The following is a 24,452-nucleotide window of genomic DNA, read 5'->3' as shown; positions in this document are numbered from 1 at the left end:
TGCATTTTGAATGACTTCATTAATGCTTTTGGATTAGCAGATGCTGTGAAGTATCATTCCAGCAGTGTTGCTTCCCATTTACAAAACTGCTCTTTTTCATGTCACCGTACAAAGATGTACATGGAGGTGCGTGCAGAATGTAGGCATCAAAGGGGATGGTGTGTGCAAATCCAAGTGCCCCCCAAATTGCTTGTGTCCATAAACGTCCACACTGGGATCTATCCTTTGTCCTTTTCTTTCACATTGGAACTCCAACTTGACATGATCCTCAAAAGCCCCTTTTCTAAATGAAGAGATGAAGGCTACAGTGGTTTGGTTCTGAACCTCAGCATCTCCAGGCTTCGTAATCTCCAGTGGTGCCTGTTGTTGAAGGAATTTGCATTCCTGAGCGATTAAGGGATGCTTTGTCCTTCAGGTTTTGTAGGTCATTTTATTATTAGAAGCTTGCAATATTTTTGCCAGACTCTCTCTCTCTCTTTCCTTTTCTCAAAAAAGGAAAAAAAAAATTGATCTTTTTATCCAGGATCTTACAAGAGTCATTGGTGAGCTCAGAAGCTTTAATGGGGTTGTTTATAGTAGTTCAAATAATCTCCAGCAGCAGCTTCCTGGAGCTGTAACAAAGGAAGGGTATTTTATAGCTTTGAGCATAATAGCGTCCTATGGAAAAAAAATCTTTATTATCTCAAACTCTATCTCAAACTTAAAGAGCACGCTAGAGAGACATTTTTATATATCTTTAACTCGATACTTAAAGAAAAGAAAATATATTCCTAATAAACCAAAGAATGGTCTTTGCCTAAATTACTCAGCCTACAGGAGCAGGCTTGTTAGCTCTCTGAATCTGAATGTGTACAGACAGTTTGAAAACAAGCAACCACTCCCCCAAATAGTAATTATTTTAATCTTTGTCCTGGAAGCTGGCTGCATTTACTCTTTGGTTGCAGAGGAGCCAGTCTTAAAACGTGGGCAGCTCGGTTTGCTCTTGAAGAAAAACTCCCGGTGTCTTGTATGCCGCGGTCTTTGGCTGGAGCCCATCAGACACCTGTGCTCCCAAACCTGGCCTGCCAGAAGTGCCCACTACACATGTCAGAGCTCTTTTGTTGACTTTCTATTAGCCGCTACTTAATGGATGTGAGCCGAACACAGCTTTGCCTAAGCACTTATCAATAGACAGCAAACATTCTTCTTTCAGTGGGCAAAGGGTCAAACTGTTTCGCCTGGCTATAAAGCTGTGCCAGATAATTGCTGGTGATTAGCAATTTTAATTACCAGGTGCTAGGGGTCGTTGCTTGTGGAGCTTTTTTGCTGCTGTTGTAATTGGGCAGACTGTTAATAGGTAGGGCTTATTGTACGTATGCTGTATATTTTACAGATACATCGTGCATCCTTTTAAAGCGAGTAAAATAAAGTCAGCAACATAACCTGCTTCTGTTTGCATCTGATTAGCCGCGTAGTGCTCCAACAGGTTTTTCGATAAAACTTGTCTGATAAAGGAATCTTTAATACAACCCACTAAAGCAGCTTTTAATCCTCTTGTAAACACTTGTATGTACTATTGTTATTGAAGAGAGGCAATGATTTTAAAATCTTTTCCTGCTACATTGGTCATGTTGGAACTAAGCTTGTCAAACATGTTCTACCTCATTGGTTTTGCATGCAGACTTTTAGGGGGTTTTCATAGAATCACAAAACCAACAGCACAATTAGCAGTGAACTAATCTCTTCCCATATTCAGCAGCAAAATGGGTTCAAAATAAAACTGACACAAAAGACTCTTCTCTGATCTTCCTCACAGCAGTGAGAAAGTAAGCAGCTATAATACTTCGGTTTCTTGGTTTTTGTTGTTGTTGTTTTTTTTCCTAAAATATCCATTTATTTCCTTTACTTATATTATTTTACATAGCAAGCCCTGCAGAAGTACTGAAGGTCTCTGAAAGCTGAATGTACTGTTTACTAATCTACTTGGGCTAGTAGATTAGGCTTGTTCTTTGAGAGAATACAAAGGCTGAATACCTCTGCAGTACGGCGTCCCAGCTCTGTTATTATTTGCTCTGCAGTAATACCTACTGTCCCGGCTCAGATCACGGCTTCATTTATTCCAGCAATAGCCAGGCTGTCATTCATGGGCTGCATCCCAGCCTACAGGGTCGGTTCAGCAAACCCCTCCCCAGCATCTTCCCTCCTGGGGTGGAAGAAGACAGAGGCCAGCACTGTGGTGAGGGCTGCATGGCTTGTTCTGGCTGCTCAGCTCCATGGCACCATTTTTGGGTGCTCCCCAGCAATGAGAGTATGCATCCAGCCCTGGAGATGGGACGCTGGCGTGTTGGGCACTGCTGGATTCACACCTGGGTTACGTGAGCGGGCAGGTGCTGCAGTGGATTCAGACTTGCCTGGATCTGTTCTCAGCCACATCACCCTGTCCGGCAAAAAGAGAGTGTTATGTAAATGTGGGTGGGAAGCAGGCAGATTTTAGTCTTTTTTCTTCTGCAGTAGAAAAGTCAAATAAGCCTGCTCACTCCATTACGATGTTAAAGAACCACCTGAGTCTCAGCAGACCCACTGCTTCCAAGAGAGATGGCAACTGCCTGGTGGCAAGCAGAGCACACCATGGGTTGGTGCAGCAGGCTGATCTCATCACAGCACTGGCCTGTCCTCATGGGCAGTGACAAGAGTTGCAGCTCCCTTTGTCATTTCTATGTCCCTAAGTATAAATATTTATGGACCCCTGGGACCCTTGTCATTCCAGCCTAGGAACCTAGGAACTCTTCATGGAGCACAGAAACATATAAGAATGTTGAAATGCAGTAATAGGAAGAAAAAAAAAAAAGGAAAAAAAAAAAAGATTTTGAGCCAGCTATGAAAATATCAGCAGACAGCAAGACCTGCTGTCCTAGCAACTTGCCTCAAAAGCAATACCATCAACTTTGAAGGTACCATTTAGGCACCATTTGTCCCTCCAAAGCACTATTAACTATTGGAGAAGTAACTGGGTCCTGGCCTTGGGTGTATATAGCCACAACTCAGCTTCTACAGATTTACGTGTTTAGGATGTACATTTTCATTTTAGGAAGTAAAAACATTTTGTAGGTTGTTCAGCAGGATCTGTCAGACAAAAACTCGTGGCAGCTGCCATTGAAATCGAGGGCAGAGCTTTGCCTGGCTCAAGGAGCTATGGGACTGAACCGTCAGCTCTCTTTTGTGTCAAAAAAAAAGTCAGTCTAAATGTCTGAGATTGTTATAATGGTGGTTATGAAAATCTCCAATATGACACATTCTGCAGCTATGCATTAGCCATAAACATTCACCTTCTGCTGCTAGTTAAATTTACCAGGGCTTTGAAATTGGTGAGATCTGGAAAAAAAATAGTGAAGTTGTTAGTGCAGGTAGAAAGAAGCCCGTGAAGAGAAGGATGCAGTGTTCAGTGTGCTCCCATCCACCTCTGTCTCTGCGGCACAGCTCCAGCCCCTGCTTAGAGCCCTTTGGAAAATGCAGAGCCTTCCCCTTTCTGCTGACCCTAGTTTTAGGGTCAAGCTGCAAAACCCCAGTGGCAGGCCTGATGCCACTCTAAGAGCGAGCTGCAAATAACCTGCATTTCTGAGAAGTGGGGCAGCCTGGGACAGAGTTTGATTTCCTGAAATCAGTCTTTGAGCTGCGGGAGATATAGGCAGATGGTGGCAGCTGTTTTTGGCAGAGGCTAAAAATTTTGGTTATAGGACTAATATACTGTCTTGGCAGGTTAACTGGTTTTCACAAGCAGCTGTTGTTTCCCAGTATGGAATGTTATCATCATTGTAGAAACCAATTTATTCCCTGAGAAATGGCTAAGTTCATTTTGTTTTCCTCTACACTTTAACATGGAGACAGATTGTTTCACTTGCTGCACCATATTTTTGTTTGTTTATAATAACAAATTAAAGTAAGAGGTTCTTGGCACTGAATATCACTGATGACATTTTATCTTGGTTGCAAGACAGACTAATATCCCTTCCTTTTCCAAGCTTCTGGCAATTTCTGTTTCAAAAAGACAGAGAAACCAATGGCAGAGCGACCATTCCTGTTGTCACAAGCAGACAGTTCACTAAACAGATTTTTTCCCTAGCTCACAAAATCACAAAGCTCCATGATACCCCAATGAGCAAAGAGAAATATGCCGGCATCTAACTCCTACTTATTCCAAACACAACTTTACTTACTGAAGCCTGCCCCAAAAGTCTCAGTTTTTGGGCCCAGATAAATGCAAATATTTATAAACAGTATCTTTACCAGATATAAAATAATCGTTAGGAATCTGCATAAAAATATAATGGTGGGTTTGCTTTTTTTCACCATCTGTGTGGCAACACATAGCCACGCATAGATGAGATTAGAGTTCAGCTGCATTCATAATGCAATTCCTAAGCAGAGTGGATTATGGATAGAGTTCAAGCCTTAACTTTGAATTGACTTGCTTTTGTGGATTGAAGTTAGACCCATACAACATTACTTGAACATAGTCTCTAGTACTTTGTTGATATTAGTTACCTGCTGTGACACACAGCACATGGCAGTTTCATTTTTGTACTCTGTAAAATACAGGTATTGTACACCTGAATTATAATCTTGCTGTGATAATGTGCCTCTATTGATTCAACAAAATAAGTTGTCTATTTTGTCTTCACTCAGACATTGCTATGAAGGAAAGACTGACAATCAGAAAGGTAAATATTTTGGACTTCACATCTTGAGGCATGACGAAAAAGATAAAAGTGCAATAATTTTGAAATGAGACCTTGCAGACAATGGCACTCCATTTAAACCAGTGAGATGAACTTCTTAGAAAAAGTGTTTACTATACAGCAATGTTAAAATGTTGTAGACCAATCATTTTAAAATGTATAAAGTGAAAAATAGTCTATTTAGTGCTGTACTACTACCTGAAGTATAAATATGCGGGAACTAAAATGCAAAATAAAGCTTAATTTTGAACTTTCACAAAATGGATGCTTTCTTAACCAATGAACTACAATGCTTCACTTTCTGTAAAAAAATTCGTATTGTAATACACTAAACTCAGATAACCTATAGGTTCTGAAGAATTTTATTCATAGATGACTAATTTTAGTGTGTTCCATGAAAATTAAAGTTAAAAAAATAAAGTTGCGCTGTTTTCTTATGGGAAATTTTAGTTTAATTTTGAAGTAGCTTAATTAATAATAGCAATAGTAATATAATAATAATAATAATAATAATAATAATATATTCACAGTAAGTGAGTTGCAGTTCTGGCGGTTATGTAACCAGTGGGGCAACCTTGGGAATGTTGATTTCAAAATATTCCTAAATCCAGAGCACACGTAAGAAGCTAAAATTCAGCTTGGACCTGTATTATTTGACAGGAAATATTGGAGCATTTTTTAAAAAGGGCTATGATGTCATGAAAGGATGTATCTTGGACCATCTTTTTTGCTTAACCAGCAGCTGAGGTGCTTGTCCAGGTGATTCGATTTGGAACCACAGAATCATTAGGGTTGGAAGAGACCTCCAAGATCATCTGGTCCAACCATCACCCTACCACCAATGTCACCCACTGAACCATGTCCCTAAGCACCACGTCCAACCTTTCCTTGAATACCCCCAGGGACACCACCACTTCCTTGGGCTACCTTGAGGGACTTGAGGGACACAAGCTGGAGGACAAGGTGGTATTTCTGTGAATGGTTAACACAGTCTGGATCTTGGAAGTGTACCAGAGGATCAAGTTTTATAGCTTACACATACCAAAGTAAGCTAAAAGCATCCAAACACAGCAATGCAGTAATGTGCTCAGGAGGAGAACATAACGTAGTGAGTTCAATTAAATAAAATGGATTAGAAAAATGGGAGACCTGACCTCCCAGGATGTCTTCTTTCCCATTCCCTGTAATGAAGGAAACAATATATCTCAGCTGATCTGGGCACCAGCAGTTAGAGAAAGGTGACTTGGGAATGATGCCTGGGTCTGCAGCAGGAGAAAATCAAAAATAAATAAATTAGTATATGAATAGGACTTTCAGGGAGTGGAGGAAGGAGGATTAGTGGTATGCAGACACAAAAGTAATATGATGTAAGAGAAGGTGATGTAAAAGATGAGCTTAGAAGTCTGTGAGAAAGAATAAAGGAAGCAAGTGTAAAATGCAATAGCTACAATGTGAAATTGTGATCAATGTCCTGCAAATAATGTCTGCATTTATAGCTAACTTGTTTTTGTTGTTGTTGTTGTTTTGTTTGTTTTTGTTTGGTTTGTTTGTTTTTTTTCTGAAATAACACCAGGAGCACAGAAGTTTGTGTACCAGTGACTTTTGAAAGCCTCTTAGGTGTGTGTGAGACGTAGTGACTGCAGGATGTGGAAGGCATTACCTTAAAATGGATTAGTCATATATGTCAAGGAGATAGTGACAATCACTAAACTGACACTACCTGATACCTTACTTATTGTCTATCCTGGTCCTTACATTTTTGAAAACTCTAGATTATTGTCCTCTGTCTTCTTTTCTGGCCACCACAGTTCCTCCAATGACTCCTTTCTTAGACCCCTTGTCAGGAATCACCTCCCTCTAGACTCTTTGCAAAGGGCACACGAATTCACTGAAAAACAATGCCTGTAACTAGACGCCATGCATTAGCTGAGGCTTTACTAGCATCAAGGAAAGCAGAAGGATTACTTCGTGTGTCTTACAGATGACCCTCCTGTTTACACATTCCAACATGCTGGTTGTTTGGGTTTTTATTCTTTGCTGCCACATGATGTCTTTGGCTGACATTCAGCTTGTGATAACTTCAGATCCTGCAAAGCTGCTAAGAAGTTAGTCATTTCCCATTCTGTATTTATGCAGCTGAAATACAGAAATGAATGTAGAACTTTGCATCCAATTTTTTTCAGACTGTTCCAGTTTCTCAAAATTCATTCAGACTCCAACTCCTGTCCTCCAAAGCGCTTCCAGCTCCTCCTGGCTTGGAGTCAGCTGTAGATTTACAAAGTACACTCTCTGTTCTATCATCCAAGTTGATAATGCAAATATTGAATAGTGTCAGACACTGGACAGGCTCCTGGGAAACCCCTCTCAATGCACCCGTTTAATTTGATGGTGAACCATTGATAACAAACTTCTCAGCACAGCTTTCTGGCCAGTTTTGCATCCACCCTATGGCTGCTCTTTTGTTACTGTCCTGCAACTGGGGCTGTTCCTGTAAGCACCTGCTCTTTTGTTGAAAAATGTTTGTCGTTTTTGTGGTTTTTTTTTTCCCCCCTGTGCTCTCATTCTGGTAACCCCAGGGGACAGTGGGCAGACGGGCAGTGAGCGCACAGCATCCGAGGAGTTCCTCTGAGCCCTCAGACAGGCAATTAGTACAGGAAGAAAAGTTGGGGTGCCTGTGGGCAATTTCTCTTTTCATTCTGACAGTTCACTTCTATTCATTTCTCCAAAGAAACGCCGTCAGTTCTTATGTATTTTTTTCATACGTTGCTCTTGTGTCCCTTGGAGGAAAGAAAGTGTTTGTCTGTTTGACAGTGAGCTAATGTTAGGTAGGGTTTTAAGTAGGTAATGTTAGGTAGGTTTTTTTAAGTAGGGTTTTTTTACCTCCTAGTACTTGGTACCCCTTTCCCTAATATCAATATTTTAATGCCATCTTTAATACCAAAATAGGATGCAAAGAAATGCTGTGTGAACCCTGATACTCAAATACACTTCGTTCTGCAAGCCTCAAATGGATGTTTCGAGTTCTGGTTGCGTAAGTAGAGAACTAATACTTTGGAAATGAGAAGAAAGGCTTTTGCTTGGAAAAATAATTAATCGTGTATAATGTCAGAGTTTTTCTTATTTGGCTCTTTTTTAAACGAAATTCCTAGTAATTTTTCTGGATTTAGTAAAGCTCTAAATTGAGTCCTATGCTTCATTAAGTAATATAACCAATAGGTTAAGTAAAAGATGGTGCTGCCCAGAGAGGACTGATGTAGATAATATTTATTTAATAATTATTGAAGGTTTGGATATAATCCAGGGATAATGGACATGAACAATGGTCAGACTCGTTATAACCATCCAGAGAAAGTGGAGACAGTGAATCAAAATCTTGTACTTATTCAAAGGCACATTTCTCAGAAGGTTGGATTGGGGCATTTTAACTCCTCATCTTTTACAAAAGGAGTAGACATGAGGTGACGGGAGGTGTTCTGAGACACAGCTCAGGAGTCCTTTGCAATTTGCTGAGCAGTCTATAAGAACACAGCTTGTTCTGGGCCCAACCTTGAGAAAATGTTTGTGAAATGGGTACATATCTAGAAGTACCTCAGGTCTTGCCATTACAACATTTTAGATGTCAAAGGCAAGGATGGATAAATGTGAAGAGGCTTTGAAAAAGGAGTGTTTCAGAAACTGAAGTTGCAATGCCATATTGAATGAATAATCCACTCCAGAAATGTGGAAAATATTTACTGAACAGCTGGAGTGACTGCAATCAATTCACCACTGCTTTAACGGGGGATAGAGGTCAGCAAATGCTAACTGTGTTTAAGTGGGGATATGAAAATTAGTATAATCAAGAACTTTTAAAAATATAAACCATCTGGTTAAAGGAAGAGAATTAGAGGATAATTTTCCAAGATCAGAAGCTAAACTAAGGGATAATTAGGAGAGCAAAAATATGAATTTTGAACTGCTGAGAACATTTCAGCTATCAGCAGAACACACAATGAGGCTAACACAAACTCTACCTCCATTCTTAGCTGAGTGGAGGACTGACATACTCATTTTCACTCCAGGCAGCACAGTGCTTCCCTTGAGTCAATGAAGCTGCTGGCCTATTCCCACTGCTGGAATAGTGGCATCCTGCAAACGTCTTTCTGGCGTGTTGCTTCAAAAGAAATGCAGCTCTGGAATGTTACAGAGCAAACCTTCAGCTGGGCTGTGAGCACCAGGCAGATATACCTGCCTGGTTAAACTAATCCTGCGCTGACATTTTTCCTGAAGTTTATTGTGGGCTTTCCTGTTTTCCCTCTGCAGTGATTTGGCCCTAAATGAGAAATACAGAGGTTTGCACAAAACCAGCAGTGGTAAATCACCATCAACAAAAATAATAAAACTACTTCCAGCATCTTTAATTCTCAATCAATGAACAAATGAGGTTATTGGCTGAATAAGGGGTAGAGGATTGTCAGGCTTTTTAATTCAACCATTCTTCTGGTCTGACTCAGCTGTCAGAGCTGACTTGAAGGGAACGGTTGAGACAACACACAATCTGAGTTGTTAGAGGGCAAGGAAATCTATAGAATGAAAGCAATGATTATGACTTCCCAGGAACATTGATATGCTAAATCTGGGAGAGAGAAAGATATCTTAGATAAAAGTTTTAAATAAATTCAAGATTATTTTTTTTGTAAAAAATTAGCTTTTGAGGCCCACGAGAAAAGCTTGCATTTGAAATGTTGGCTGCCTGGATACCCCTCACCTACATGAATTGTCTTGTGCGAATTTTGGTTGCTAAGGATGTTATCGCAAACAGACGGAATTTCAATTGGAGCCTGGAGCAGGCAGCCTGCTATTTCTGGTGGGGTGCAGAGTAGCCTGCTCTCATCTATTCATTATCTCTTTGGAACAAGGTATCAGTTCCTGGAACCGGCAAAGCAATGCTTCTTGGGATGAAACGTCTTTGTCAGGTGGGGGACTTCAGAGTACCACCATGGAAGTTTAATTATTTATGAGGCTTATATTAATAATTAGAGCACAGCATGTTTCCCAGGTTCAGATTTTCTTAGAATATGTCCACATTTGGGCCACAACAGCTCAAAAAGGCATACTTAGACTAGCTTTGGACTACACAGCAGGTTATTACCAAGAGTGGAGCTAGGGCAGCACAAAGCTCAGTAGAGGCCACAGGTGGGAGAAAAATCCCAGTAAACACTCTGACATGGGTCACATTGGGTATTATGGTATCATGGCTACACAGCCACCAAAACCAAGCTAACTATAATATAGACATTACTTTAGTGGGGATTTTCTGAGGAAGAATGGTCTCAATCCATTTTTTAGAAGATGTAAGAAGAGATGATTCTTAAACAGTTGCAGTTTGTAGAGACAGAGACATGTCTGCAAGCTCCAGTCTCCCATGGGGGCTTTGAAAGTTTTTCATGCAACACCACTGTCACTAAAGAAAAGTAGGCTTCTTCCGTGAGTGGATATTAAGTCTCTTTCGAGCAGTTACCATTATCTATTCTACTCCTGTTTCTCCAGTGTCTAATAGCCAGGCAGCCTCTTTTCTCCCGATATAAATTTAGTCCTAAGAGGAGTACTAGAAAAATTCCTCTCCTTGACTAAGTGTTGGCAACAGGGCTTAAAGGATTTCTTTACGTAAAGCTGTTGAGGAGAATATCTTGCAAACTGTCACCCTTTTTAAACAGCCCCCTAATCCCTCAGTGACGGCTCTCTCCATTTCCAAAGGCCTCTCTGGAGGGGAGGAGGAAGAGAGCACCTGGGCATGGAGGCTATGAGTTCCCAGTCATTCAGGTCACTTTTTGCACTGTTTAGCCTACCATCTGCCCTCTAGTTACATTGCACCAGTGTCTGGCAGCAAGAGGCACATCAGCTATCATGGCTTTTAAAAACAGATACAGAGTGTGAATTTTATAAGTATTAGGCTGAACTTGGTCAGTTTGTCTTTTTCTGCTGCTGCTGTTTTTTTTTTTCCCAGCTTCTTCCAAATGTGCTGTTGTGTGCATGTGTTCCAGACATGTTTCCAGTAAGTCATACTTGAAGGAAGTTTGTTAGTGCTGGCAGCCCAATTTCTTAACTAACAGTGACTCACTACAGTGACTCCAGAGACACAGGATTACTTTTTTTTATATATGTATAAAATCCAGATAAGCTTATATTTTCCTATATGTGAACAGATATCCCTTGTTAATATCTCAAAACGTATGTAGTTCTGTTTGGGGGGAGGGAGGGGGAGGGGAAGGAGAATCAGAAGGAAAAGGATGCATCCTGCTAGAAAATGGAAAATACTGTATTTATCATTTTAAATAGAACAAAAAGCTCTGCAAGTTATGTGGGTTTCTGTGACAGTAATTATCCTTTTATTCAAGAATGAGTAATTACATTATTCTGCATACTAAACCCTTACCCTCCCCCCCGACATGGTTATGTGGCATGTGCAGGCACACACACGCATGCACACACACACACACGCACACACAATGTGCTTGTGCCCTGATGAATACAAACAGGGTGCACCAGAAAAGATAGTCAGTTGTTTTCTCGAATAATGGTGATTGTGGTACTTTTTTGTTTATGCTAAACGCCAGTGGGTGAGAGGAAAGAAAGCCGAATTTTTCATCATTCTCGTTACAGAAGCACAGTACTGCTCTGCCTTGACACCATCCAGTGTAGTGTTTTGGAAGTGTTTGCCCCCTTCTCTCTTGAGAGAAACAATATGAAAATATTAGGTACTGATTAACTTAGAAGACAATTTTTTGAAACAAGTATTTAAAGGCAGAGTTCCTTCACTACCCAGCACTTCTGAAGAGCACTTTCCCTTTGGTGGAAAAGACACGTTTCCCTCTCCTTCTACATGCACTGACTCATTGAAGTACAGTAATTTGCATCTGCCCTTCTCCAGCAGTTCAAATTCAAGTCTCTTTTAAAAAGTTGGAAGTCTATAGCCTAAATTCAAGGCTAGATAGCAACCCACAGATTAAAGCTTCCTGAGGAAGTTTTACCTGCTTTTACAGACCTCTTTCTTTATGCAATGATGTGCTGTTGAGTAGCCTCTCATTTAATCAACAGTACTTCCCTACCCTACTTGCCATGCACCTACAGCAACTCACAGAAAACCTTAGGCAGAGTCACGGGCATGACCTCAGGAGCTGAGCTAGACCTTAGAATCATAGAATCACAGAATATCCCTGGTTGGAAGGGATCCACAAGGATCGCTGAGTCCAACTCCTGGCTCCACACAGGACCACCCAAAACCAAAGCCCTATGTCTGAGAGTGTTGTCCAAACGCTCCTTGAACTCTGTCAGGCTTGGTGCCATGACCACTGCCCTGGGGAGCCTGTCCCAGTGCCAGACCACCCTCTGGGTGCAGAACCTTTCCCTAACACCCAGCCTGACCCTCCCCTGTCCCAGCCCCATGCCGCTCCCTCGGGTCCTGTCGCTGTCCCCAGAGAGCAGAGCTCAGCGCCTGCCCCTCCGCTCTCCTCGTGAGGGAGCTGCAGGCCGCCATGAGGCCTCCCCTCGGCCTGCTCTGCTCCGGGCTGAGCAAACCAAGGGACCTCAGCTGCTCCTCATACATCTTGCCCTCTAGGCCCTTCACCATCTTTGTTGCCCTCCTTTGGACGCTCTCTTAATAGCTTTATGTCCTTCTTATACTGTGGTGCCCAAAACCGCACACAGTACTTCAGGTGAGGCTGCACCAGTGCAGAGCACAACAGGACAATCCCTTCCTTCAGCCAGCTAGCAATGCCATACTTGATTCCTTCCCGAGGCAGAGACCTTCCTAAGACCTACACACCGTAATTCTTTAGGGAGTATCATCCAGACATTTCTTAAACACCCCTGAAGTTGGAGGTCCCATTGTCTCCTCTGAAAATCTGTCTTTCCATTCCTCTGTTATTCCTGTTAGAATGTCTTTTGCCATTCCTAACCTGAACTTTTCCTCCTGCCATTTAATCCCAGTTAATCTACTTCACAGACAAGAAGAATGCATACCAATAAGCATGAGTGTTTGTAGTAGTCCTTCATGTATTTGCAGACTGTTGCTATCTCTTCTCTAGAATAAATCCTTCTTCATTAGAAAGACTTTCTAGACTTTTGAACATACATTTGCCTTTTTCTGGACAATTTGCAAATATCTCACTTCCTTCAATAACTGAGGGACCCAGAACTTGGCACTGCACCAGGTGAGTCCTCACCAGGCCACCTAACCTACTCACCCACCTAGAACCTATGTTTGACAGGTAGAAAGGCAGTATTCTTAAAATAATTTCCTAATTTCATAATGTTCTTAATCTCCAGAGAAAAGTTAAGCCTAGGTCAGATCCCTAAATGTTGACTGACAGATTTTCCCTTTGGAGATCATCAAAACCGCATGTCTCTGACTGTAATAAGGCTTAGCCCACTTCTTAGCACAGTCTTTTCTAGAACAGACTAGTTATGCCCACATGTGGTGTGTCTCTGGGACCCATGTGATGTCGCATGTGATTCTTCATTTCCAAACATCAGAAATGCTGGAAGTGTTGTGTCACAGACCACCAGAGCAGTATTTTTTACAGCACTAAACCCCGTCCATGTTAGTGTGCGACACGAGTGTTCACAAGGGCGTGCGAAGCAAGCTGGAGCCAGGCAGAAGGGCCCAGCCTTGCTGTGGTGTCATTCAGACTGTGTGCTGGGTCCCTCTCTGCAGGGAACTGTCCCTCACACTGCGCCTGGATTTGTTTTAAGGGCAAAAAGCAGAGTTCAGAAGTACAATAACGCAAGTCGATCTGAGAGTTGGCTGGAGAGCAAGGTTAGTCGACAGCATGGCAGTGCACCGTGTTGGGAGAAGTAGGTTCTCTTCATAGCATTTTTAGAGACATATTTAAAAGAAAGGACTGCTAGACCAGTCTTGTGCCATCACATGATAAAAAAATTGTTTATTCATGTTTACACATCTTTTTCAGCAGCTCAGTGTCCACCTAAGGGAAGCACACAGCCTCCTGTGCTCTTTTCCATGGGAGTTTGATTTAAATATGTCTGAGAAGACAATGGAATAATGAAGGGAGATGATTAATGAAATGTTTTAGGCAAATGTTTTTTAATGCTCCATATTTAAACCCCAACTGTTTTAATTTATTTAAACATTCATTTACCCTACAAATAAATTTGTTATGGCAGGTTTCCTCCTTAACAACCATTTGAATTATAAGAGAATTAGTTTTCTCCTACAGTTTGCAGGAAAACTTTATTATTATTATTATTATTATTGTTGTTGTTGTTGTTGTTGTTTATTAATTATGGTGCTTTCACTCTTGCTCAACTATACGAGGGACAGAGCATCCTAACATAAGTTGCTTTCTAGCCTTGGACATATTTACCAAGCAGACAGTGGTCTTAACAAATAATTTTCACATCTCCTGTAGCAAATCTCTTAATTCTTTAACTTTGATGGTTATCCCACTTGATTATATTAATTCCATGATGGGAGAAAAAAAAAGAAAAAAGGAGGGAAATGAAAACAAACAGAAAACTCTATAAAGAAAAAGTTAGGCTTCAAACATATATGACTGAAATTCTGATAAACGTTTAGGGATGTAAAAAATGCAGACTTGTAAGTAATTTCATTACAAATAACAGCACCAAAACAGATACCAGATGATTCATATAATCAGAGATTTAAAAAAAAATAATATTTTTCTGTGTTTTGCCCCCCATGAAATGACATGTTTTACTACATTGAAAAAGAGCAGCTGAGTGTCAGTGACCTCTCTCAGTTTTCATTAGAAGCCTAAACTATAGCATAGCAACTGCGTTCGATACATTTGCAAACAAGCAAATTTGAGAGGGGCTGCAGATGCTGGACCAGGAACAGAATTAAAATGTGCTTGGCAAATTTGACATAAACTGTGGGGGAAAAAAAATCATTCTGGGATATAAAAATAGGAATATAGCATACATGATACGTTATGTTCTTCTTCTCTTCTGCTCAGCATTATCACGGCCTCGCACTTTATCCCATTTGGGATGTCACGTTTTCAGAAGAGTAATTGGAAGGAGAGCAGTGAAAATGATTAAAGCTCCAAAAAATACAGCATCTCAGGCCTGCTTGCCCTAAAGAAAGGAATACCGAGGTGTGACATGGTAAGTGTTGAAGTACATGAAGGGCAATAACCTGTTCCTCTTGTCTAAGATGGATGGAAAAGAAATGACAGGCTTAGGCTGCATGAAAGACAAATTCAGGTTAGACACAGAAAAACTCTTAACTGTGAATGCAGAATTGCTTGAATTCATTTGGAGACTTCATGATTACTGGAGGTATTAAAACACATGTTAGACTGACAACACAGTCCAAAAAACAAATTAGAATGCTTGAGTTTGCATGAGGGACAGGGGAATAGCTGGGATGCCCCCAGCCCTGTGGATTTATGACTGTGTAAACAGCCTGTAGAGACAAGGGAACCAACACCCGACTAGGATGTAGGTCCAACCTTACAATTTGGTCTTGTACCTGCTGTCACAGAAATAAGCAAGGAAAGGGGTGCTTTTTTTCTTTCTTTTTTTTTTTCTTTTCTCCTTAAAAGGCATTAGTGACTAGAGTATTTGAAAGCTCTACCCTAACTTGCAAAGGTAGAGTTTGCCTTCCTGCTGCTTTCACAGACACTATGTGACTGTGCAAATGTATTTCTGACTTTCCATATAAGAGCATACAGGATAAAAATAAAATTACATTATATCTGGATCCATGAAAGCTGTGGGTGGGTGTGAGGGCTGCTGCCAAAGCCCTGATTTTAAGCTTCATGGGAGAATTGGGGAGAAATTGCAGCTCCTCAGTGAGATTGATTCCGCGACTGCTCAGCTTGATAAGCTCAGCAGAAGATCAGCAGAAAAAAAAAATCCAAAACCTGTGGGTTTTTTTGTTTGAATCAAAGGCCATGTTATGAAACTGTAGTACTGCTTGTTAGTAGCTTTGCTGTTTGACACAAACATTACCAATCAGTTGATAGTGGTAGTGATAATTTTGTATTTCAACCTCTAATTAACAAGCACAAATTCCCGCAGAAAATGCAGTCAAACTTTGCACTGTGTACGTTTTTTAAACTCATTTTGCATTTTCTAGTTAGGCGTATAAATAGGATTCAGCAAGAGAAAGGTTTTCTTTGTGTTTGGGATAGCAAAAAGGGTTGTGTACATTTACTTCATAGTTTGAGAATTCAAGGGCACAGAGGAGCTTTTGGCATGTACATCTTGGCTTTAAACGGAACTGGAAAAGCTACACCAGGCTTCGTTGTGTTTTTCCTGTAGATCCCCGTTCCCTTTGCCATCTCTCCTCCCTCTTTTCAGACTGGCTTTCAAACTCCTTATGGACCTGATACAGCATTGCTCTAGGAGTTTCCTTATAACCAAATCCTGTCACATGAGGATACTGCTAAGAGGAGAAAAAGCCCTAACAAGTTCTAGCAATGCCAAATTACATTCAGTTCTTGTATTTTCACTTGGCATGGTAACACTTCCAAAGAGCAATTGTTTTACAATCAGAACTTCTGCAGCCTGTTCATTTCCTTTTTCTTACTTAGCTGTTCAGAGACCATCAGACAGCAGGCAAGCCAATAACTGTCCATCTAAGCAATTATATAGCATAAACATCAAGTGAGACAAACTTTTTTTTTCTTACAAGTCCAAATTAAAGAGGCAAAACTAATAGTATCACTAGAAATAGTTCCATGGCAACTCTTTTCTCCTTAATAAAATTCAGGTATTAATACAATTAAAAATCCTGATTTTAAGAAAGCTTTTCTCCCAAAATAATCTCTCTGTAGTGAAAGATATGGGACACAATTCTCTAAAAGAAAACTTACTACTTGCATTTGTGATTCATGTGACATTTTCAGAAAAGTACTCAGGAATACGGTAGTTGTTCCTAGGCTGCATGGACGTAAATGGATGCTAAAGGTTGTATTTATAAATCACAAGCTTGTGCCTGCAACATTTGGATGAGAAGCAAGTCTCTTTTTAGGCTAGAAGAACAGTGCACGGGATTTTCAACAACGACTCTTACTTTAGGGATCACCTGTAACATCATTTAAGATGCTCTCAGTAAAGATTTTGAGGACTTTAGTGCTCTTCCTTCTGATCAGTATTAAAAGAGAATAAATTCCTTTACACACATGGCAAATGTGCAAAAAGATGACCAACACATAATATCCTTGCTAATATCCATGTTATCCATGGGAAAGTACTGAGCAAGAAAGATTTCTGAATCCCAGAGCTCTGAGGGAGGAGGAAACCTGATTTGCTAAGCATTCCTGGAGGAAAACAGAATTTGCCTGGTGTTGGTAGGATACTTGTGAAAGAGGTCAAAAACATCTGGTTCAGTACTGCATCTTTCAGGGAATCATAGATACCTGCAGGCTCTATCCTTTGCAGAACCCACCAGACCTGAGAACTGACATGTTTTGGGGCTCCATAGCTCAGAAGTAGCCAACATGATGTTTGTGAAACGGCTGTTGTTCAGTTCCCAAGGCACTACGTTAGCACTAGGTCAGGATGCCTCAGCTGGTAGCCTCACTCCCTCCTTACACCGTGCTTGTCATGGAAAAAGCAGTCATAGGTATCGGGGCTGAAAATCAGATCACCAGTTTCATTCTGTTTTACTTTACCGTTATAAGAAATTATTGCTCAGCAGGGGAAGAGAGTGTTAAAGCAAAATCTCTGCTTAAAGGCCCAGGTGTCTTCTCTAGTTACAACCCTGTCACTCTGTTAACACCAGCAGCCTAGCAGTGCACAGCACGTTGTTCCCGCTAAGGATGGTTGGTGGGGGCAGCAACAGCGGGACAGGTCACTCTTCCTTATCATGCTTTGACTTTGCTTTCAGGTTATTTCAAACAAAGGTTAATAAAGACTGTTTCTGTTTGAGAGAGACTTGCTTTCTGTGATCATTTTCTGATAATATCATTTGTTTTCAACCTGGTATTATGGTTGTAGAATGAGGTCCCCCTGGACATCCATGACTTTGTATTTTACCCGGCAGTAAACATTTCAGCTCCTTTCCTTGTCACTTGATCTGGGATAAAAGAAATATACTCCTTTCTTATGGGAAAAAAATAAAAAATAAAAGGAAAAAAAATCCTGTAGGGAAGGAATGATTGTAGGAAAGATGGGATGCATACTGTAGTGTGTGACTATTTTCTGGCAAAGTAAATCAAGCCCAGAACTCAAGCTCTGTTTATTAACCCAACAAAATGTTTCACCATGTGCAGTGTGCCTGATTCTGCAGCAAATGGAAGAAACAACCTTGAAACAACCCCATGTGCCATGCAAAGGGTGAGATAGCATTACAGTTCTTCAAGCTCTAAAAAGAAATCTTTGTGCCAGCTCTGGTGTAATATTAGGTTTGCTTGTAAAAAATCCAGTCTTCTATAATTTATTGTAGGTGTAATGAAATATGTTTAATTTGATAGAAAGTCCTTGATAAGATACCAGCAGTGGCAGCATGTGGATGTTTCCTAACTGGCGTTTGAGAAAACCAACATGATTTAATCAGGGCTCATTTTAAGTTGACTTGTAATTGCCTGCACAGGAAAGGTAAAAAGTGAGTTCCTCTGTAACTATGTGATTCTGTTCTCCACATCCAGCTGGAATATAATATTGTTGCATTGGCTTGTAGGCCTGTGGGGTTTAAATAGTGTCTGCAATCTGGTGCCATGCTGATTTACTAATCCTTGATCTTAGTTGAACATGATCACAGTCCCTGCTTCTGTTCATAAGGGATAGGCTTACTGTTAATTGACAGGCTTTGGCGTCTTACCAAAAGAACTGCAATGTAGAGAAGGAACTAAAACTGAGCAGAGGATGTATCTGACAAGCCAATTTGAGAGGAAAAAAATCTATTTAGAAGATCTTTATGCCAAAATTATTTTCTATTTTATTGTTTCATCAAAACTACAGTATGTGATTTGCATTTTAACACGAAACTAATAAAAACAGAGTAATCTGAAATGTGTTTGCAGGGTGATTAAGTAACTAAGACGTGGCGTTTGGAATCTTCCCAGCTGCTCTGCTTTCTGTTTATTTAATTATTGTGTGAACTTTCGTGTTCCTGTCTGCTCAGAGAAACTCGTGTGTAATTGTACACGCTATGCATACACAATCTCATAGTCATGATATTGCTCAGAGATTTCAAAGCGATTGTATCCATGGGTTGGGGACCAGTGCCATTTTATCCAGCTTGTTGAAATTTCATGGAAAAACATTAGTATACTAAAGTTTCTCTTGCACTGACTCCCCAGAAGTTTCAGGCTGATCTCTTTTTATTCAGAACCATGTTTGCCCCAAGTTTTGATCCCTTTCTCTAGCTTCCTAAACCTGGCAAAACTTCAGAGAAAAAGTATTGTGAGGATAGGCCTAAATCCTCTTAGATACATCTGTCTACATTTCTGCACTGCTGGCCTTGCAAAGCTCAGACATATTAAATTGAAGGGCAATATTTAGAGATCTGTGGCACTCTAGAAGAATACAGTCTTTCACCAAACAGTTTTGTGGCCTTCCGTATGGTTGAACTTGCCAATGTAGACATACCTGTTTGAAGATAACTTTAATTCTGTCTCATGATTTTGATGTGTCGTCACTCATGCTAACTTTGAGCCCACCTACATAAAGCCAAATTTAAGTGCTTTGAACTCCCCAGAAACTTTTTTTTTTTTTTTTCACAGTGAACCACACTTTGGGGAGCATGCTGCTTAGTTTCATTTGACCAAGGGAAAAGACAGGTGCTCTTTTTGGGTTTTGGTGATAGTTGTAACAGAGCTTTCACAGCTCTGCAACAGGAACAGACTAGGATCCTTCCTTCTTGTTAGGTAATTTTTTAGCTTTAATGAAGGGGAGTGAAAGACTGAAAACTGAACAAGTTATATCATACTGAACCACAGCTGAACTGTGGAGCAGTATAGTGCATGGCATCTCAAAAACTCTCAGACCAAATGTAAACCAGAAGAGCCTATAGTCACTTGGAGTCATCTCTAAGCCCTCACATCTCTACTGCTTTGGGTATTCAAGCATCCCTCAGATAACTAAGATGACTCTGGAACATGTCTACTGGTAGTCTTCCAGCTTTGTCCAACCGATTGCATCACTGCCTGGTATTTCAGCAAACTGTGTTTTGCTTCTGCCATGCAAACCTCCAGCTGGTGTATTTCCTGCTCTGGGTGTACAAAAGATTTCTTCAGAAGTGACTGTTTAGCTAACTACCTCACAATTCCCATGACAAACAATTTACCTCTGGCTATGTGCTTTCTTAGGGTATTTGGATGTGAAGACTGTGAGGTCAAGACTCATTTCATGAATGTGTGTGTAAACCCCCTGTGAAGTTAGTGGATAGTGAGCAGAGATGTTCACATCAACATGAGATTTTTGCTGTCAAGGTAGGTTAGCTCTATAGGAAAATCAAACCTTCTTCGAACCCATTCCATGGCCTCTGTGGTGGCCCTAGGTCACTGTGGTCACAACAGGCTACCAGAGTTATTGGCATATACCCACAGGCCCATGACTTGGTGTAAGCTTTAATGTAAGCCTTGTCCTAATCATTGGGGTCAGTTTCATACTGCCAAGTGTTACATGTGGACGAACAGTTCATATGCACTTTAATGCATACCTACTTTCCTGAGCCCTGTCAAGCTTAAGAAGCCCCTTCCAAACTGTGAGGTCAAAAACTCCCTATTTGAGGCATAGCTGAATGGATGACAAGGGAAAAGTTGCCATGGCACTGCTAATGAAGCCCGTCAGCCTGTCTGGGTGATGTCAGTGTTTTGGTGTCTGTGGGATCGCTATGTGCTGTGCCTCATTTGCTCTAAGGCTAGCTAGTTTTAGCAAAAATGTCACTCTTGTCCCTGCCATCTTTGCCACTGATATCCTTATAGAAGGGATGGTGCTCTCTGTCCACCTCCAACGAAGGATTTTTCCAAATGCACTCTCATGCTTGGTACCCTGGTCTTCTATGCTACCTGAATGTCAGTCACAGAGAAGTGCTTCTTCAGCTTTCCCATGGTGGTGTCCATGACTTTGCCTCATTTATTCTGTGGTATGTCATATTCTCTGGCACCCAGATTGTCTGGATTGTGCTGGAATATGACACAGCTCTTTCCAGTCTCTGAGCTCTTCGTTTTGTCCATTAAGACAAGAGCACTGGAGTGAGGAACTGGGAAGAGGGGATGCTGTACACCTGATCCTTATCCAGTCATGACTTCACGTGCATCTGAGGTGCATGGCTAAGCCCAGGAGCTGGGAGACATTCCTGGGTTCAACACTGTGCAAGTGTTTTGGAGCATTTTTCTTACCTTCTATCTATCTATTCTTAAGCAGGTTAGAAGTGACAGATTTTAACATAGCTAGTCTTGATGGATCAATTTACACAACACAACACTTCATAAGCATTAATTTAGACAGCAGTGCAACTTCAAGACAAAAAAAAAAGAAAAAGAAAGAAAAAGCATAATAGCTTTCTATCAGACAATTGCCAGTGGTTTTCCTTACTGGCATCTGGACATCCTGTGTTTGTGGCAATACCAATATTAAAAGACCTTTGGCTTCTAACTAGAGAGGCCCATGCTGTGAAAACACTGGTTGGGCTGTGTCTGGAGTTATAAGAACAACTGAAAGTCTCCTGCCTTGTCTTAAGACCACTGGACTATCCCTTTAACTACAAACTGATAATAACAGTTGCGCATTCTTGAATAATTGAAGAATAATCTTATTGTGATCACTCAGGAGAGATCATTTGAATTAATAGAGGTATGAAACTGAAGTGGATTAGCTAAATCACATTAAAACTCTATGTGTACTTTCTCATTCAAAATTAAAATGGGCTTAGTTCTTAGTTTCATTTATTGCTGCAATGATGGTTGAAAAGTATTTCAAATCAGGACAACTTTAATTCTGAATAGGAAAGCCCACATGGGAGGTGAATATGTTTTACCTAAGGTACGTAAAAAAGTTGACATGAATTAACTTCTTTACAAAAATCTCTTATCTTGAATGAGAGAAGAACATATTTGCTTAATGTTACAAGTTGAAGAATGGCTTGTTATGAGAGGAATATAAAAATGAGAGGTGAAAAATAAGGTCTATTCTCAAAAAGTGATTTAAAAATAATCCCTATAAAAGTTTGGAGAGTTTCTAATTAAGTGAATTGCTTGGAAAATTCATCTATCCCCTAAAGAGTCATTGTATTCAATTTGGAGACAACATTCAGCCATTAAAGTGTGAAACAGATTTGCTTTCCTTGCAAATCTCAAAGCAGCCTCCTCCAGAAGTTGCTTCTCACCTTTCATTAATAAGACGTGATTTTGAGAGGCACCTACAAAACAGCTGATGGCTGGCTTATTATAAATATTTTATTAAAAGTACTTATTTCATAAATGGGTTTGTGTATCAGCAGAGACTTTTGACTAATGTTAGTAAATGTTAGGTACAATTAAATAGCTCACTAATAATTCAAAGCTGGGAAAAGATATCAGAAGGATGTTTTAAAAAATCTTGAGTTCGAAATGAGGACATGTATGTTTAAAGACAGCCCTGGAAAAAAAAAAAAAAAAGTATTGTGGTGAGAATGTAATGCATTTATAGAGCTCAAAAGGGTGTGCTCTGTGAAGGTATTGATAGGCAGTCTGTCCTTTTTTCAAGTCTTATCTTCAGGGTAGCAGAGCTCAAATGTGCCAAACACTTCTCATGTTCAACTCTGATTGCATCTGTGCAATTTTCTCTGAGATTTATGTCTAGTGTAAATGAAAGCAGTGGGCATTCGATCTTATTGTGTCGTTATATTTAACATATTTGTTAGATCAACTGATTGCTTAAATGTTTTTATTCTTATCACATCTGCAGTGCCAAAACTTCACGGATCAACAAAAGGATGCTGGCTGGACAGATAACAAAGTGACTGCTGCTTCAGGCAAGAAATGCAGGCTCAGAAGTGTGACTACCCCAGCCAGGGGAGAACGGAGCTCATGTACCTAGTGAAGTCACATTTCTGGTACTGAGAGGGAGGGACAAGTATTGTTTTAAGATTTTTCTAAGGGTTCTTGGATGTGCACCCCCCATACACACATTTTGCTTCTTGACTGAGGAGAGACCTTAGAAAAGACAAAGGCATCTGGAGCAAGGAAGGGAAAAGAAGCAATAAAGGGGCAAAAATTTGTGATTTTACACCTTGACTTTTGCCTGTGCTCTCTTAGTGAAAATGTTCTTGCAGAATATTTCTGCACCATGCTACTCGCACACGCTCAGTTACCCCAGCATGCATCCAAGTTAACTGAATGTGGCCTTAAATCATGGATATGGGACATCGATTGCTGCCATCTTTGTGTTGCAGTTCTTAATTCTAGAGGCGTCTGGTAAGTGGCAGTAGTAGTTTGTTGGATGTCAGGCTTCTTTAACTTTTGGGGGGACTTATGTGGTCTGATGTTCTCAAGGCAAGCATCTGGGTCAGAAGAAATGATGTCTACTGTTCCCTGGGTGAAGTTCCCTGGGTGTTTCTCTGGTGTGAGTTGGTGTTTGAGGACACTGTGTTGCTGGCCTTCCAGAAGAGGTGAGCAATTCAGTCCTTGACTGTGCGTGGTCATAAAAAGCCTTTCAGCATTACATAGCAGGACTGTAAGTTCATCAGTAGCCCCTGGGCCATTGGGTGGTTGAAGTGATCCTTGTTTATGTATTTGCTGTGCTGCACTTGCCAGGGTACTGTGAGACTGAATTAAATACTATACTTACTCTGCAAGTGTTGTTCTGAGAAGGGAGTGGGAATGGTGGATGTGGGAGATAGAAATCGGTAATGTACCCTCCTACATGCTTTTATTTGTCTGCTTTTAGTTTATCTTCCACAAGTGCACTTTATTCCCACCGTTAAACACCAGTTCATTTCTCGTAACTTCTGTGGCAGAGAGGGGCTTGAGAAGAGGTTTGAAAGAGAAGAAAATATAAGTTTTATGAATCACTGTGAGACCTTCTGGAGCAAAAAGCAGCTACTGTGGGAGGAGGTTGAACCAAGGCTGGCATCCCAGCCAGCACGGGGACGGGATAAGAGAAACAAGAAGCAGTAAACAGAGGAAGAACATGCTTAGTTAGGAAGGATAAGACAAAAACATTGAGCTTGGCAGAGTGAAACAAAATAGACTGGTAAACTGATTATGGGGCAGATCTTTAGGCAAGGGAAAGGGAATTCATCATTTCACCTGTAAAACTGCCGTGTAAGCCAACTATTCTAGCTTCACATTTAACATCTAACCAAAAATTTTCTGTCTGGGTAGTCCCAGTTTGCACTGCCCTCTCCTTGTTCAAGATGACCAGGGATTTTCATTCCCTCAAAATTTTAAAATATGCTTTTCTATTCATGTGAACAAGAGAAATCTGTGGACACGTGACAGATATCATTGATTCAGCAGCACAGAAACAAAGGCTACCTGTCCCACCATCAGGCTCTGTGTTCCTAATACCTAGCTTCAGTGCCCCAGCTGTGCTTCTTTAAAAGCACATCAAGAAAGTGGAGTCTGAATATTAGAAAGCCTTCTTGGTCATTTTAAATTTACTTCTTATCCAACTTGAAAGTCATTGTTCTGATTGTGTGGGCCTTCTCTGTGTTCCTGCACATGATGTACTTTCTTACCCAGAAAAAGATTGAGAAAGTTCAAAACCATATACATCTCACAATGCCTACAAAATCCACACAAAATGGACATCTTAAAAATCCCAAATCCATGCTCATTT

General features: G+C 40.6%; 1 long non-coding RNA gene across 1 annotated transcript; it reads right to left on the bottom strand.

Moving 5' to 3' along the window:
* Positions 1–19: 19 nt before the first annotated feature.
* Positions 20–2,810, bottom strand: LOC308188374. The gene is made up of 2 exons (XR_013945462.1): positions 932–2,810; positions 20–611 (listed from the first exon to the last, which is right to left on the bottom strand). It is a non-coding gene; the product is annotated as an uncharacterized lncRNA (long non-coding RNA).
* Positions 2,811–24,452: the final 21,642 nt, after the last annotated feature.

This window comes from Anser brachyrhynchus, assembly GCF_964034855.1.
Source record: "Anser brachyrhynchus genome assembly, chromosome: 1".
Lineage (NCBI taxonomy): Eukaryota > Metazoa > Chordata > Aves > Anseriformes > Anatidae > Anser > Anser brachyrhynchus.
This window is presented reverse-complemented; position numbering and strand designations above follow the sequence as displayed.